The sequence below is a fragment of the Rutidosis leptorrhynchoides genome, chromosome 9, assembly GCF_046630445.1.
Source record: "Rutidosis leptorrhynchoides isolate AG116_Rl617_1_P2 chromosome 9, CSIRO_AGI_Rlap_v1, whole genome shotgun sequence".
Taxonomy (NCBI): domain Eukaryota; kingdom Viridiplantae; phylum Streptophyta; class Magnoliopsida; order Asterales; family Asteraceae; genus Rutidosis; species Rutidosis leptorrhynchoides.
The window spans coordinates 82,594,155-82,611,878 of NC_092341.1; positions in this window are offsets into that span (position 1 = coordinate 82,594,155).

Consider the following 17,724-nt stretch of genomic DNA (forward strand, 5'->3'; position numbering starts at 1 on the left):
CTTATTTTACATAAAGCATGAAATATAGCACACAATAACTTTGATACAAGATAGTTGTGAAGACAATTCTAGCTAGTACACAAGTCGTTCAGCAAAGGCAATAAAGACACGTAATTCATACGTCCAGAAACAAGTCATGCATTCTGGTTTTACTAGGACTACTTCCCATCCTTGGTCTTGTGCAACATAACCGTTATGGCCGTTGATAAGACAGCGTGTTGTAACGTCATCAAAGGGACGAGGGTTACGTAATGTCCAACAGTCCCGTAATAATCTAAAAACCTCATTTCTTACCCCAATTACCGACTCCGTCACTTGTGGAAACGTTTTGTTTAATAGTTGTAGCCCGATGTTCTTGTTCTCACTTTGGTGAGAAGCGAACATTACTAATCCGTAAGCATAACATGCTTCTTTATGTTGCATGTTAGCCACTTTTTCTAAATCACGAAGTCCAATATTCGGATATATTGAGTCAAAATAATTTCTTAACCCGTTGCGTAAAATAGCATTTGGGTTCCCCGCAATATATGCGTCAAAGTAAACACATCGTAACTTATGGGTTTCCCAATGTGATATCCCCCATCTTTCAAACGAAAGTCTCTTATAAACCAAGACATTCTTGGAACGTTCTTCGAATGTCTTACAAACTGATCTCGCCTTAAATAGTTGTGCCGAAGAATTCTGGCCTACTCTAGACAAGATTTCATCAATCATGTCTCCGGGTAGGTCTCTTAAAATATTGGGTTGTCTATCCATTTTGTGTTTTTAAACTGTAAAATAGACAAGAGTTAGATTCATAAAAAAAAATACTTATTAATACAAGCAATTTCTACATATATCATAAAGCATAAGAACACTATATTCCATATATTACACCACACGAATACAACTATCTTATTCCGACTCGCTCTTTTCTTCTTCTTCGGTTTTGGTTCGTTTTGCCAAGTTTCTAGGGATATATGATGTTCCCCTAATACGAGCCGTCGTTGTCCACATTGGTTTAGAAAAACCTGGTGGTTTAGAGGTTCCCGGGTCATTGTTACAACTTAAGGACTTCGGGGGTTGACGATACATATAAAGTTCATCGGGGTTGGAATTAGATTTCTCTATTTTTATGCCCTTTCCCTTATTATTTTCTTTTACCTTATTAAATTCAGTTGGGGTAATTTCTATAACATCATCGGAATTCTCGTCGGAATCCGATTCATCGGAGAATTGGTAATCCTCCCAATATTTTGCTTCCTTGGCGGAAACACCATTGACCATAATTAACTTTGGTCGGTTGGTTGAGGATTTTCTTTTACTTAACCGTTTTATTATTTCCCCCACCGGTTCTATTTCTTCATCCGGTTCCGATTCTTCTTCCGGTTCCGATTCTTCTTCCGGTTCCGACTCTTCTTCCGGTTCCTCTTCGGGAACTTGTGAATCAGTCCACAAATCATTCCAATTTACATTTGACTCTTCATTATTATTAGGTGAGTCAATGGGACTTGTTCTAGAGGTAGACATCTATCACATAATATCAAACACGTTAAGAGATTAATATATCACATAATATTCATATGTTAAAAATATATAGTTTCCAACAAAAATGTTAAGCAATCATTTTTAAAGAAAACACGGTCGAAGTCCAGACTCACTAATGCATCCTAACAAACTCGATAAGACACACTAATGCAAATTTTCTGGTTCTCTAAGACCAACGCTCGGATACCAACTGAAATGTCCCGTTCTTATTGATTAAAAACGTTCCATATTAATTGATTTCGTTGCGAGGTTTTGACCTCTATATGAGACGTTTTTCAAAGACTGCATTCATTTTTAAACAAACCATAACCTTTATTTCATCAATAAAGGTTTAAAAAGCTTTACGTAGATTATCAAATAATGATAATCTAAAATATCCTGTTTACACACGACCATTACATAATGGTTTACAATACAAATATGTTACAACAAAATAAGTTTCTTGAATGCAGTTTTTACACAATATCATACAAGCATGGACTCCAAATCTTGTCCTTATTTAAGTATGCGACAGCGGAAGCTCTTAATAATCACCTGAGAATAAACATGCTTAAAACGTCAACAAAAATGTTGGTGAGTTATAGGTTTAACCTATATATATCAAATCGTAACAATAGACCACAAGATTTCATATTTCAATACACATCCCATACATAGAGATAAAAATCATTCATATGGTGAACACCTGGTAACCGACAATAACAAGATGCATATATAAGAATATCCCCATCATTCCGGGACACCCTTCGGATATGATATAAATTTCGAAGTACTAAAGCATCCGGTACTTTGGATGGGGTTTGTTAGGCCCAATAGATCTATCTTTAGGATTCGCGTCAATTAGGGTGTCTGTTCCCTAATTCTTAGATTACCAGACTTAATAAAAAGGGGCATATTCGATTTCGATAATTCAACCATAGAATGTAGTTTCACGTACTTGTGTCTATTTTGTAAATCATTTATAAAACCTGCATGTATTCTCATCCCAAAAATATTAGATTTTAAAAGTGGGACTATAACTCACTTTCACAGATTTTTACTTCGTCGAGAAGTAAGACTTGGCCACTGGTTGATTCAGGAACCTATAACAATATATACATATATATCAAAGTATGTTCAAAATATATTTACAACACTTTTAATATATTTTGATGTTTTAAGTTTATTAAGTCAGCTGTCCTCGTTAGTAACCTACAACTAGTTGTCCACAGTTAGATGTACAGAAATAAATCGATAAATGTTATCTTGAATCAATCCACGACCCAGTGTATACGTATCTCAGTATTGATCACAACTCAAACTATATATATTTTGGAATCAACCTCAACCCTGTATAGCTAACTCCAACATTCACATATAGAGTGTCTATGGTTGTTCCGAAATATATATAGATGTGTCGACATGATAGGTCGAAACATTGTATACGTGTCTATGGTATCTCAAGATTACATAATATATAATACAAGTTGATTAAGTTATGGTTGGAATAGATTTGTTACCAATTTTCACGTAGCTAAAATGAGAAAAATTATCCAATCTTGTTTTACCCATAACTTCTTCATTTTAAATCCGTTTTGAGTGAATCAAATTGCTATGGTTTCATATTGAACTCTATTTTATGAATCTAAACAAAAAAAGTATAGGTTTCTAGTCGGAAAAATAAGTTACAAGTCGTTTTTGTAAAGGTAGTCATTTCAGTCGAAAGAACGACGTCTAGATGACCATTTTAGAAAACATACTTCCACTTTGAGTTTAACCATAATTTTTGGATATAGTTTCATGTTCATAATAAAAATCATTTTCTCAGAATAACAACTTTTAAATCAAAGTTTATCATAGTTTTTAATTAACTAACCCAAAACAGCCCGCGGTGTTACTACGACGGCGTAAATCCGGTTTTACGGTGTTTTTCGTGTTTCCAGGTTTTAAATCATTAAGTTAGCATATCATATAGATATAGAACATGTGTTTAGTTGATTTTAAAAGTCAAGTTAGAAGGATTAACTTTTGTTTGCGAACAAGTTTAGAATTAACTAAACTATGTTCTAGTGATTACAAGTTTAAACCTTCGAATAAGATAGCTTTATATGTATGAATCGAATGATGTTATGAACATCATTACTACCTTAAGTTCCTTGGATGAACCTACTGGAAAAGAGAAAAATGGATCTAGCTTCAATGGATCCTTGGATGGCTCAAAGTTCTTGAAGCAAAATCATGACACGAAAACAAGTTCAAGTAAGATCATCACTTGAAATAAGATTGTTATAGTTATAGAAATTGAACCAAAGTTTGAATATGATTATTACCTTGTATTAGAATGATAACCTACTGTAAGAAACAAAGATTTCTTGAGGTTGGATGATCACCTTACAAGATTGGAAGTGAGCTAGCAAACTTGAAAGTATTCTTGATTTTATGAAACTAGAACTTTTGGAATTTATGAAGAACACTTAGAACTTGAAGATAGAACTTGAGAGAGTTCAATTAGATGAAGAAAATTGAAGAATGAAAGTGTTTGTAGGTGTTTTTGGTCGTTGGTGTATGGATTAGATATAAAGGATATGTAATTTTGTTTTCATGTAAATAAGTCATGAATGATTACTCATATTTTTGTAATCTTATGAGATATTTCATGCTAGTTGCCAAATGATGGTTCCCACATGTGTTAGGTGACTCACATGGGCTGCTAAGAGCTGATCATTGGAGTGTATATACCAATAGTACATACATCTAAAAGCTGTGTATTGTACGAGTACGAATACGGGTGCATACGAGTAGAATTGTTGATGAAACTGAACGAGAATGTAATTGTAAGCATTTTTGTTAAGTAGAAGTATTTTGATAAGTGTATTGAAGTCTTTCAAAAGTGTATAAATACATATTAAAACACTACATGTATATACATTTTAACTGAGTCGTTAAGTCATCGTTAGTCGTTACATGTAAGTGTTGTTTTGAAACCTTTAGGTTAACGATCTTGTTAAATGTTGTTAACCCAATGTTTATAATATCAAAAGAGATTTTAAATTATTATATTATCATGATATTATGATGTACGAATATCTCTTAATATGATATATATACATTAAATGTCGTTACAACGATAAACGTTACATATATGTCTCGTTTCAAAATCATTAAGTTAGTAGTCTTGTTTTTACATATGTAGTTCATTGTTAATATAATTAATGATATGTTTACTTATCATAATATCATGTTAACTATATATATAACCATATATATGTCATCATATAGTTTTTTTTACAAGTTTTAACGTTCGTGAATCACCGGTCAACTTGGGTGGTCAATTGTCTATATGAAACCTATTTCAATTAATCAAGTCTTAACAAGTTTGATTGCTTAACATGTTGGAAACATTTAATCATGTAAACATCAATCTCAATTAATATATATAAACATGGAAAAGTTCGGGTCACTACAAACGGGACATTTCATCTAAGACAGTTAGAAATTCCTCAGTGGAAATGGGATCATATAACGATGGATTTTGTAACCAAGTTACCCCGAACCCAGAAAGGACACGACATGATCTGGATGATTGTGGATCGTTTAACAAAGAGTGATCACTTTTTAGCTACTCGTGAAACAGCCTCGTTGAGTGATTTGGCAGAGTTGTACTTGAAAGAAATCGTTAGTCGGCATGGTATACCGTTGTCTATAGTTTCCGACAGAGATACTAGGTTTGTATCGAACTTCTGGAATATTTTACAACAGAATCTGGGTACGCGTGTGAATCTGAGTACGACTTATCATCCACAGACAGACGGTCAGAGTGAACGAACGATTCAAACTTTAGAAGACATGTTAAGAGCGTGTGTCTTAGAATATGGTGGTTCTTGGGATTTGCATCTTCCACTGATAGAGTTTGCTTACAACAATTCGTATCATTCGAGTATTGGAATGCCGCCATATGAAATGTTGTATGGTCGTAAGTGTAGAACTCCGACATGTTGGTTAGAAGCAGGTGAGAAACAATTTGCAGGTCCCGAAATTGTTCAGTTAACTGCAGAAAAAGTTGAAATTGTACGTGAGAAGTTAAAAGCAGCTAGAGATCGACAAAAGATGTATGCTGATCCGCGTAGGCGTCCGGTAATTTTTAATGTAGGTGATCATGTATACTTGAAGGTATCACCGTGGAAAGGGGTGATCAGATTTGGCAAACGTGGTAAACTAGCTCCGAGGTTTATTGGGCCATTTCCAATCATAGAAATTCTGAATGATCAAACTGTTATTTTAGATCTTCCATCAGAGTTAGCAGGAATTCACAACACATTCAATGTGTGTTATCTGAGAAAGTGTAAAGTAGATGATGAATGTCAAATTCTTCCGTTGAAAGATTTGAAAGTTGATTTGACTAAGAAATTTGTAGAAGAACCGGTTGGAATAGTGGACAAGAAAATCACCAAGTTAAGAAAGAAATAGATTCCAATGGTGTTAGTGGAGTGACGATACAGTTTAGATTCTAACTTGACGTGGAAAATCGAGGAGTTAATGAGGGCGCGCTATCCCCATTTGTTTGACCTTGACCAGATTCTGAGAACGGAATCTTCTTAAGGGGGTAGATTTGTAACATCCTCAATCGGGCCTAGTTGTAAGATTACTATTTTGCCCTTAAGTTAGTATTGTGTTACTATATGCTTTTATTTTTATTTAATATTTGTTATTATTTAATGATGTGGTTAGGACCAGTTTGTGACAAGGGTCACAGAACAGGTTTGTTTATTTAATTTGGACTTCGTTTGGGTTGCCAAATATTGTACAAAAGATATCAGATAATTGATAAATACCCGTGTATCGCACAGTGTGGGAATTAAACCCAATTAAGTGACTAGTGCTGTCTCTCTCTTGCATTTTTCCAGAACCATCTCACACACACACCGTACCTTCCCTTCCACCTACAATCAAACCCTAATCCTTAAACATTGATTTTGAGCTCAAATTGGTGTTAGAATCGTGTTTGTTATCGTTTACTGAGTCTATCAAGGTAAGTAACATGTGTTTTTGTGTTTAATTCGTTGTTAAATTCATAGTTTTGTGTGAGTTTTGTAAAAAGCTTGAATTTGTGTCAAAACAAGTGATTTAAGTGTTGTTATGGTCAAATTGTTGTGGGTTTTGAGTCTATAACAAGTAGTGAACAAGTTGTGGTCGATTTTGGTGTTTAAAACGAGCTCTAGATCGAGATTTGAGGATTTCATCATGAAGTCCGTAGCCTTTGTTCAGTTTCTGATGAAGATGAACACAGTCGGCCGAATGTCGGTCGACAGTCGACCGACTGAGGGTTGAACCGGCCGATTGACGAAGACAACCGACCGACTGTTGAGTGAACCGACCGACTGAGATTTACCTACGGTCGATTAATGTAATACCAAATGAATCGACCGACTGGGAAGGTCAGTCGACCGGTTGTGTCGACAGTCGACCGACTGTAAGAGTCAGTCGACCGACTGAGTGTCCAGGGCAGAATATTTTACCTAAGTATTGATTTTTAGCCGTTATGCTGCCCGTTTGTATTTTGATGTTCAGGATGTAAATTTTGAAACGCTTTTTGATACAAAAAATTTTATATTGTGTTATTTGGTGTTACCGGACATAAACTAACTTGTGTATATGTTTTCTCAGGAGAAAAGGAGAAAGAGAAGGTTCAGTGATTAGATAACTGAATACCTTCTTGTTTGCTGGTATTTGGTGAGTGGGACTAACTGGAGAACATAGTATAGAGTAGCATGTTATATTATGATTGCCATGCTTGTTAGCTATACTTACTGATACAGTTAGTTAGTACGTTGTGACGACTGCATGTTAGTTGATGCTTGTCTGCTGGATCCTAGTGCGTCCCTATTGTGTGGTAGCCTCGGTAGGAGAGATCAACCTGCGGGTTGGGTTCCTCTGTGGTAGCCTAGACAATCGTGGTGTATATATATGTGAATGACGCGTCCATCGCGTGTGGATTATGTCTATACAACACGGTGGTGGAGGAACTTCTGGTAAGCCCCAGTCCGATCAGCTGGTGGTTAATGGTTTGGCCGAGCCGCCAGAGTCTCTGTAGACGGCACTTGGGTGATGTTTGTGTGTTAGATATTTTGTGACATGATTAGTATGACGGTTCCTATATACTATTGCCTGTAGTTAGTCGTACTCACTTAGCTTCATGTTAATCCCCCACATCTATTTCCCTGCAGGTTTAGGTACTGCTGATAGAATGGGAATGGACGGTTGGAAGATATGTTTGACAAGTCGGAAACTCTGATGTCGTGTCTTTTGAGATAAAAACCATGAAGTTAATGTTTTAACGTAACACCGAGATTTTATATAGTGACATGTAATACATATGTCTTTTACGTATTCGCATTGTATTATATAAATAAGTTTTCCGCTGTGATAAAAAAAATGTACGGTGTTACATAAACATACATAGCAAACCCTAACCAACTAAAAAACAGCATAAGCTTCAGCATTGTAGCTTGATTTTGTGCACTTTTGGCTTTTGCGTCACTCTGATTTTTTGAGTCTAGCAGACCTTGAACTCGTATTTTTCATCACTATGATATTCTATTCTAATATATGAAAATATACGCCATGGATTGTAAACCTCTATTTTCATCACGAAGTAGTAATCACGAATTGGTAATCACAACATCACGACCACGCCAATATTGAACCATTTTGATATTCAATTTCATTATATTCAGTAGAGCCGTTCGTTTGAAATTAGGGTTTGGGAATTGGGGATAAATGAACGAGCTTGAATGTATTTTAGCGGGATATGTTACTACGTATAATGAATGAAAGGAAATACTGTGCGGACTAATTTACCCTCACGTGAGGAAACTTAACGCTTTGAATTTAACGGGAGTTAGTCTGAAGGTCATCCATGTCAAAGTTCAAAAGTTGAAGGTTAACGGCGCCAAAAAAATAGATGAGGTTATCCATGCTTTTCTGATGCAAACATCATGGACCAACGGCGCAATTTTGTCTTTTTTAATAATAAAAAAAAATTGGACACACTTAATTTATTTTTACTATTATCAAATATAAAAATGTAATGATAAAATAATATATAAAATGGATGATGGGCAAGTAATGACAAATACTCCCATTCCATTGGGTCTTTCAATTTCATGATATAGACGAACTCCAAATATGCCTTTTAACGACGTAATTGGCGAAGCACTCCCTATAGTATCTTTATTTTCAAAAGAACGACAGAATAAAAGACGTACCCGTTGGTACTCGTCTCAAGCATATTTAGGTGTAAATGAGCCTAGTACTTGGTAGTTTCTCAAACACGGCTCATGAAGAGCTTGATTATAACCGAGTTTAAACAATTTAAGCCAGAGAGTAAACATATTTTAAATATAAGAAAGTAGAGCAAGTGTTCATGTATGGTTTGAATATAACTTAAGTAAACATAATCGGTTCGATTTTGAATTCGATTTTCGGTTAAACAGAATTCACAAAAAGTAAAATTGAAAATCATATTTCATATTAAAATTTGAAATAAAACTGAAACTGTTCAAAATAATACTCAAACAAACTTATTTTGAATATCTTTATTTATGTACACTTACTTCGGGTGTTTCTAGAACTATCTGCAGGTCTATGAGTTGTTGTGTTATGGAATACTGAATGTCTAAAGCTTAAAGTGTAACAGTCATGGAATATTTTGAATGTTGCAGTTTTATATTTGGTAGTTGGTAACTTAAAATGGTGTTGGTTGCGGTTGGTTGTCGCTGGCGGCCGCCGGTTGTTGCTGGCGGCTGCTTTTGAATTGCTTGAGTCTGGGGTTTGTAAATATCCTTAGAAAATTGGTGAAGATGACTGGTTCCTTTACGGGTTGATTATGCATTTGGAGCTGTTCGGCTGCCGCGAGTTTGATTCATTCATTTTATTTTTTCCATCGTTGGATCTTTTGTGGGCTTGATGTTGTCGGCGTTGTTGACTTAATCGACTTCGGTGAATAGGCCTTGGGTTATGTGTTCTTGGGTTGTCCGGTGATTAGTTTGAATTTGCGGATTCTGCGGGGGATGATGTGGGGTCGAAAACGGGGTCGAGTTTATGTATATGTTTGTAGGCTTAGGTTTGGTGGTTTGATTTTTATGTAATCCCAATTGTAATTCTAATGTGTTCACTATGTATTCATTGTAGTCGTTCATATTATTTAGAACGAACAGAGCGATGACCAATGTGTTTTGATCGTTTATGATAAGTTACTTTAACAACAGATCGTCACGATCTGCCAACTGTTGTACTACCGGATCTTCGGGTCTACTATATATACATATTACGGAGTAATATTTTTGCTAAAAAAAACAAACTTTTTTCTTATTTATTCTGGTTCAAAGTATGAGGATGCTTATTATAATATGAAGCAAATCTAATTGCCTTGCTAGGCTGGAGTGTTTGTTCTTATTTGGTTCATGGGCTTAGTCTAAAGAGGCCCATGATATTAGCACATTTCAAGAGCCTGTTAGTGAACTCAAGGAGTATATAAACTTAACTTCGAGTTGCTCCTAGTTAGGGATAGATTCATTCGTTCAGTTTATATATTTCTTCTCAATCAGATCGATTCTTTCTTTCTCTCCATATTTAATCTAGTTTGAGTGTTTTGGTTTAATACACATCTTGTGCTATTAATTGTGAGTGATTTTGTTCCTATATATCCATTTGATGTGAATATATGATTGATAGGGATAGTTAGATTTAGTTTATGGATTAACTTCGATTCATGTAATTGTAAGTGTTACTGATTAATGAAAGGTATGGTTTGTTTATATCAATAGGTGAACTAAAAGTCAAATATAAATCTTGTTTGAATTTTTTTTTTTTTAATTTTCATTTTGATTTTCGGATTAATAGGTTTGAAACTATCTCGTTCGGTCAGTTTATGGTTTACGTGGTTTATTCGATTTTCAAGAATATTTTTGAGAACCAATAACCAAACCAAATTTGACAAAACTAAACCAATCCAACCAAACAAGAAATCGGTTTACATGGATTGGTTTTGGTTAAATCAAATTAAAACTTTTGGATAAAAAGTGTGTAGTTTTTCATATATTTTTTTAATAAAAGCAAACATATTTTATTGGTTAAACAATAACTATACAATTGATACGGGAGATGAACGCGTAAGTGGTTTAGTCCCTTTGGGTGATCCCAAACTATTGTCCCAAAAAAGTATACAATTGATACAATATTTCAAGATGAACATACTGTATGAGAATTAGCCCAAGAGTATACAACCAATATTTACAATCTAAACTATATTAATGAAGTAGCACAAAAAATAAAAATGAAATCACCAACAACTAAGTTTCCAAGTATAAAACTTCATAATACGAAGTAACTAATAAACAAATTCAATTGTTAAATTGAAATCAAACCAATAAAAACATCAAACTTAAACAAAAACAAATAAAAGATATCACATACTTAAAATTTTATAATAAATTAAATTAAATATTTAATATATATACCATAAATAAAAGTATATTTATTCAATTTTTCGGTTTGAAACAAAATGTTAATTTTACAAACCAAATCTAAACCGAAAACTGTAAGAGCACTATGAGTCGTGATACTGGGCTCAATGTTAAATCTTAGTGTTAAGCTTAACACTGAGACCAAAACAGAGGAAATCGTTCAGTGTTAAATTTCAGTGTTAAATTCAATTTTATTTTTAAATTTTAAATTTAATTATTTGTCTTAATGAATATTTATTTTATTTAATATATAATAAACATTAAAAACATAAATAAATAAAAACTAAAAGTCCATTACATTAATTTAAAAACAATACAATAAAAAATAAATTAGAACTTATTGAAATAAAAAAAAAAAACAAACAACTTGATTATTCGTCGTCTACTCCGATTCGCTGCCTTCGTCATCATTCGCACCCGATCCCGATTGTAAATACCTACGAGTCTCACGTCGAATTTGCTCCTTAAGGTCATAAATTAGTTCCATGTCGGCATCGGTGGGAGCTATGTTTAAAATCATTAAACGCATTTCAAGTTGCTTATCTTGATAATACTTCTTTCTAAGGTTGGGCGTAAGTTCAAAGTTTTCCTTAACCGATACACATAGAGACTCACGAGATGAATGGGATGAAGGGTTGGAATCGGACGACTTGTTCCTTGATTTTCTTGGATTTCCTTTTGGACTCTTCAATTGTTTGGGACCATACATTCCCGCATTCGGATTTTCATCAACACTTGCAACATCTTCCTTCAAATTAATTGGCTCACCAGTATCTTCAATAACTACGGTCTCACGTCATTTGTTTCTCGTATCGATAACAACGGGATCGGGATTTAGCCACTTTGACTTGTCCTTCAAAAAATTCCACAATTGATAAGTACAAAACTTCTTTCCACTGTTCTCGTCGATATATTGTTGATCACACCACATACGAAAAATCAAGGTCGTTATCGCCGCTTCGCTAATCTTTCTTCAAACGAATAACAATACTATTATACTTTTGGCATTTGCCATTCATTTTCGTCCACTTAGACGACAACGCATCCTTTGATCGAGTACATGGCGGATTTCGTGAGTTGTACTCATCCATAACCAAAAACCAAAACGACGCTCCTAAAATTATAAAACGAATTATATATATATATATATATATATATATATATATATATATATATATATATATATATATATATATATATATATATATATATATATATATATTTATATATATATATTTATATATATATATTTATACGAAATGTATAACAGTATACGTATATGTATAACATAAATATAATATAAATATATTGTATATGTATATGTTAACCGTATATGTATATGTATAACATAAATATAATATAAATATTAAATTAAATATGCATATGTATATAGGGTCATAATCAAGAGGGAAGCACTTTTTTGGGGGGAAGTGGGGGAAGTAAATTTTTTTCGTTTTTTTTTTATTTTTTTTCAGGCATCAAGTTTAGGTGAAAATATAAACATTTAAAAAAGACATTTTGTGATGAATGTTATTATTTTGGCGGTAAAACGCTCGGAAAAAAAATGAAAACATTCAATGCATTGAATCTTTTGATTCTGAGTTTATTTGCATCTTTTTGTTTTCATCTTGTGTGAAGTGTTTTTTTCGAAATTTAGCCCGGTTTAGATTTTAGGGTTTAGGGTTTTGGGTTCGTGTTAAAATATTCAATCTAAACCCTAATTTATAAACCATAAACTCTAATTTCTAAACCCAAAACCTTAATTTCTAAACCCTAATAGCTAAACCCTAATTTTTAACCCCCCTAATTTCTAAACCCTAGTTTCTAACCCCTTAAAAAAAATCAGAATCAAAACATTCAATGCATTGAATGTTTTTATTTTTTTCTTCGAGCGTTTTACCGCTAAAATAATAACGTTCATCACAAAGTGTCTTTTTCAAATGTTCATATTTTCACCTAAATTTGATGCTTGAAATTTTTTTTTCTAAAAAAACGAAAAAAATTACTTCCCCCAAAAAAGTGCTTCCCTATTGATTATATATATATATATATATATATATATATATATATATATATATATATATATATATATATATATATATATATATATATATTTGTGAACAGAAACATATATATTTATTAAATATAAAATAAATATTGTATATGTATACGTATTAAATAAATATATACCGGTTTGGTCGTTGCATTTGATTAATCTTCGAAAGTATGAACTCAAGACTTCGCCAAACGTAACTCATCTTGCTCGGTCCACGGGTTCATCACGACTCCACTAGGTCTTGCCCTCGTTTTTTTGCTCGGTTCTTCCTCAACCAACTTTCCTTTTCCTTTATCTCGAACACTATTAGATATTGTGTATATATGTCGTATATATATTTGTAGAAGAGTCTAGATGATATGTTTCTTGTAGATAAAGTTTGTAGAGATTTTATGTATCTCTTCCTTATTTACATCATAGGGTGTTAGACAAGATATCTCTTTTGTATATATACTGATGGACACGTTCAATGAAGGGCAAGGAATTCATTCATCATTTATACTTCTTATATGGTATCAGTTGCATAGGAATCTTCATTCTTTTGATCCCTTCTTCATCTTCTACTTCTCAATTTTTCTTTACTGTCCTACTTCAATATGGCAGATTCTAAACTTCATCCGGCTATTACCGTCAACAACATCAAAAACTTTATTCCCATCACTCTCGAGATGGAGAAAAGTCAATACTCTTTCTGGGCCGGTCTCTTTCAAATCCATTGTCGAGCTTATGAAGTTCTGGATCACATCATTCCATCAACTGATTCATCATCTACGGTCTCTTCTTCTTCTGATCAAACCGATAAGTCACCTGATAAAAGTAAAGCTTCATGGGATCGATTGGATGCTATTGTTTTACAATGGATCTACGGGACTATTTCACACGATCTTCTGCGCACCATATTCAAACCTGATTCCACTGCTCAGCAGGCATGGGAATGCCTACGGAACATGTTTCATGACAATCAAAACTCTAGGGCTGTTCATCTAACACACCAGTTCACAAATACCAGCATCGAGAACTTCTCGAATGCTTCTGATTACCGTCAAGAGTTGAAGGTGTTAAACGATCAACTTGCTAATGTCGGCCAAAAAGTTGAAGATGACCGCCTTGTACTACAACTTGTTACCGGACTCAACGACTCTTATGCTACTCTTCAATCGATTATCACTCATCGCAACAAGCTGCCATCTTTTTATGAAGAAAGGTCTATGTTGTTATTGGAGGAGACACAGAAGAACAAGCAAAATCAGACTTCACAGGCTGCTATGGTGGTGTCGACTAATCCCTCTTCTGGTGGGCCGAAACATGTTGCATCAAGTGACAACCCTTCTGCTCGTAACTTTTCTCACAGAGGAAGTGGTTCAGGCCGTGGAAATTATCGTGGTCGTGGCTCGAATAATAGAGGTCGTGGTGGTCGTGGATATAACAACAACATCGCACCATGGTCAACTTATGCTCCCTGGAACTGGAATCAGCAAAATTGGGCTATACCACCCTGCCCATATCCCACGACTGGTTGGGCCAGGCCCATGACTCCTTCACCACAGACAGGTATACTTGGCCCAAGGCCAACTCAGGCCCAAACTAACACTATGTCTGATGCAGGTTCTTATTGTGCAACCGACATTGAAAATGCGCTCCATACTATGACATTAAACCCCCCTGATGATACATGGTATATGGATACTGGAGCCACGTCTCATATGAAAAATAATCATGGTACTTTCCTATCATATTATCCTTTGAGCTTGTCTAAATTCATCACTGTTGGGAATGGTCATGGTATCCCTATAAAAGGTTTTGGTCACTCTAAAATACATCACAAATCGAGACCCATTCTTTTACGTAATATTCTCCATGCACCCCAACTTATTAAAAATCTTATTTCTGTACGTCGTCTTACTACTGACAATAATCTTTCTCTTGAATTTGATCCTTTTGGTTTCACTGTGAAGGACTACCGGAAGGGAACACCAATCCTCAGATGTAACAGCACCGGCGATCTTTATCCACTCACTTCTTCCGTTCTACATCAACTACACTCGCATCTCTCTTTTGTTGCCTATACTTCAGACTTATGGCATCAACGATTAGGGCATCCCGGCGCTAATGTCTTAAGTTCCCTTAAGAATAAAAATTATATTCATTGTACTTCGTCTACTTTACCGTCTACTTGTCAAGCTTGTGTGTTTGGAAAATCAATAAAACAACCTTTCTTTGATTCTATGAATTGCACTTTATTTCCGTTTGACATCATTCATAGCGATCTATGGACTTCACATATATTAAGTAGCGCAGGACACCGCTACTACATCTTATTTCTTGATGACTACACTAATTTTTTATGGACATATCCTCTTGCAAACAAATCTGATGTTTTCTCCATCTTTTCTTCTTTTAGCAAACTTATTAAAACTCAATTTGAAAAAGACATCAAAACATTCCAATGTGATAATGGCAAAGAATATAACAATAATGGTTTTCATCGCTTTTGAGCCACAAATGGTATGCAATTTCGTTTTTCCTGCCCCTACACTTCTTCTCAAAATGGTAAATCTGAACGCAAAATACGTGCCATCAATAATATTATTCGTACATTACTTTCTCATGCCTCTATTCCTCCTTCTTTTTGGCACCATGCACTTGAAATGGCAACCTATATTCACAACATTCTTCCAAGTAAGCTCCTTAACTACCACACTCCTACTCACTTACTATTCAACCGTACCCCTTCCTATCATCATTTACGCACCTTTGGCTGTTTGTGTTATCCGTTAATACCATCCTCTACAATCAACAAATTACAACCCCGATCTACTCCTTGTGTTTTTCTGGGTTATCCAACACAACATCGAGGCTACAAATGTTTTGATCTTTTCAACAAACGTATCATTCTTTCCCGACATGTCGTTTTTGACGAGTCTATTTTTCCGTCTGCCAAACTGTCGAACCCGTCACCTCCAAAATACACTTTCTTACAAACTCCTGTCCATCCATACATTTATTTTCCTCCTGTCTCTGGGACCCATTCGCATGTGTCCAGCCCAAATACACCCTCCAGCCCACGCACCGAATCTATCCCACTTACAACTTCTGGACCCACTACCACTGATCCGAATCATCCTTCCACACCCTCCATTACCTCTCCAATACAATCCACCTCTCCTGACTTAGTCTCTCCTGAGTCGAGCTCCTCATCCACACCACCCTCTTCACTCCCTTCAACTATCCCTCCTACTTCACCTGCCAATACTTCTCCATCACCAGCTCCACCACCTTCACGTTCAATGGTCACTTGTAGCATGGCCGGTATTCACAAGCCCAAGGTTCCTTTCAATCTCTCCGCGACAACTTCTATATCTCATATCCCTTCTAACCCAGCCGAGGCCTTTTCTGATCTCAATTTGAACCAAGCCATGACCGATGAGTTTCAAGCTTTATTGGATAATAAGACGTGGATTCTTGTACCTAGGACTACTAACATGCAGGTTATTCGAAGTATGTGGATTTTCCACCATAAAATGAGGTCGGATGGCTCGTTTAAGAGATACAAAGCTCGACTCGTGGGAGATGGTCGCTCCCAAACTATTGGTGTTGATTGTCATGAGACGTTTAGTCCGGTAGTTAAACCGGCCACTATACGCATGGTTTTGTCTATTGCACTGTCAAAGTCTTGGGATATTCACCAGGTGGATGTAAAAAATGCTTTCTTTCATGGCTCGTTAAGTGAGACAGTTTATATGCACCAACCATACGGTTTTCGTGATCAACAAAGACCGAATCATGTATGTCTCCTTAAGCGCTCATTGTATGGTTTGAAGCAAGCTCCGCGGGCGTGGTACCAAAGGTTTGCGGATTTTGTGGCTACTATTGGGTTTAAACATAGTCAAATGGATCACTCCCTGTTTATTTTTCATAAAGGTACGGATATTGCATATATTTTGCTATATGTTGATGATATAATTCTCACCACATCCTCTACTTCTCTTCGTGAGAAACTAATGACTCTTCTTTCTCGAGAATTTGCAATGAAGGACCTTGGTCCGATTAGTTCTTTTTTGGGCATCTCGGTACAGCGTACCTCAACAGGGTTGTTTTTGAATCAAACGAGTTATGCCAATGATATTATAGAGCGAGCTGGTATGGTGAATTGCAAATATGTTCGTACGCCAGTTGACACAAATGGGAAATTAAGTTCTACATATGGAAAACCGTACTCTGATCCAACGAAATTTCGTAGTTTAGCGGGTGCTTTGTAATATTTAACATTTACTCGACCGGACATTTCCTACGCCGTGCAACAAATTTGTCTACACATATACATGATCCAAAGGAGTGTCATATGAACGCTCTCAAGCATATTGTTCATTATATACAAGGTACATCTCATTATGGTCTTCATTTACATCGGTCATCCTTACGTGACCTGGTTTCTTATACCGACGCAGATTGGGGTGGGTGCCCCGACACGAGACGATCGACCTCTGGCTATTGTGTTTTCTTGGGCGCTAACTTGATCTCATGGTCTTCTAAACGACGACCAACCGTCTCTCGTTCTAGTGCAGAAGCGGAGTATCGTGGGGTTGCTAATGTCGTATCCGAAAGCTGTTGGTTACGAAATTTGTTATTAGAGCTTAA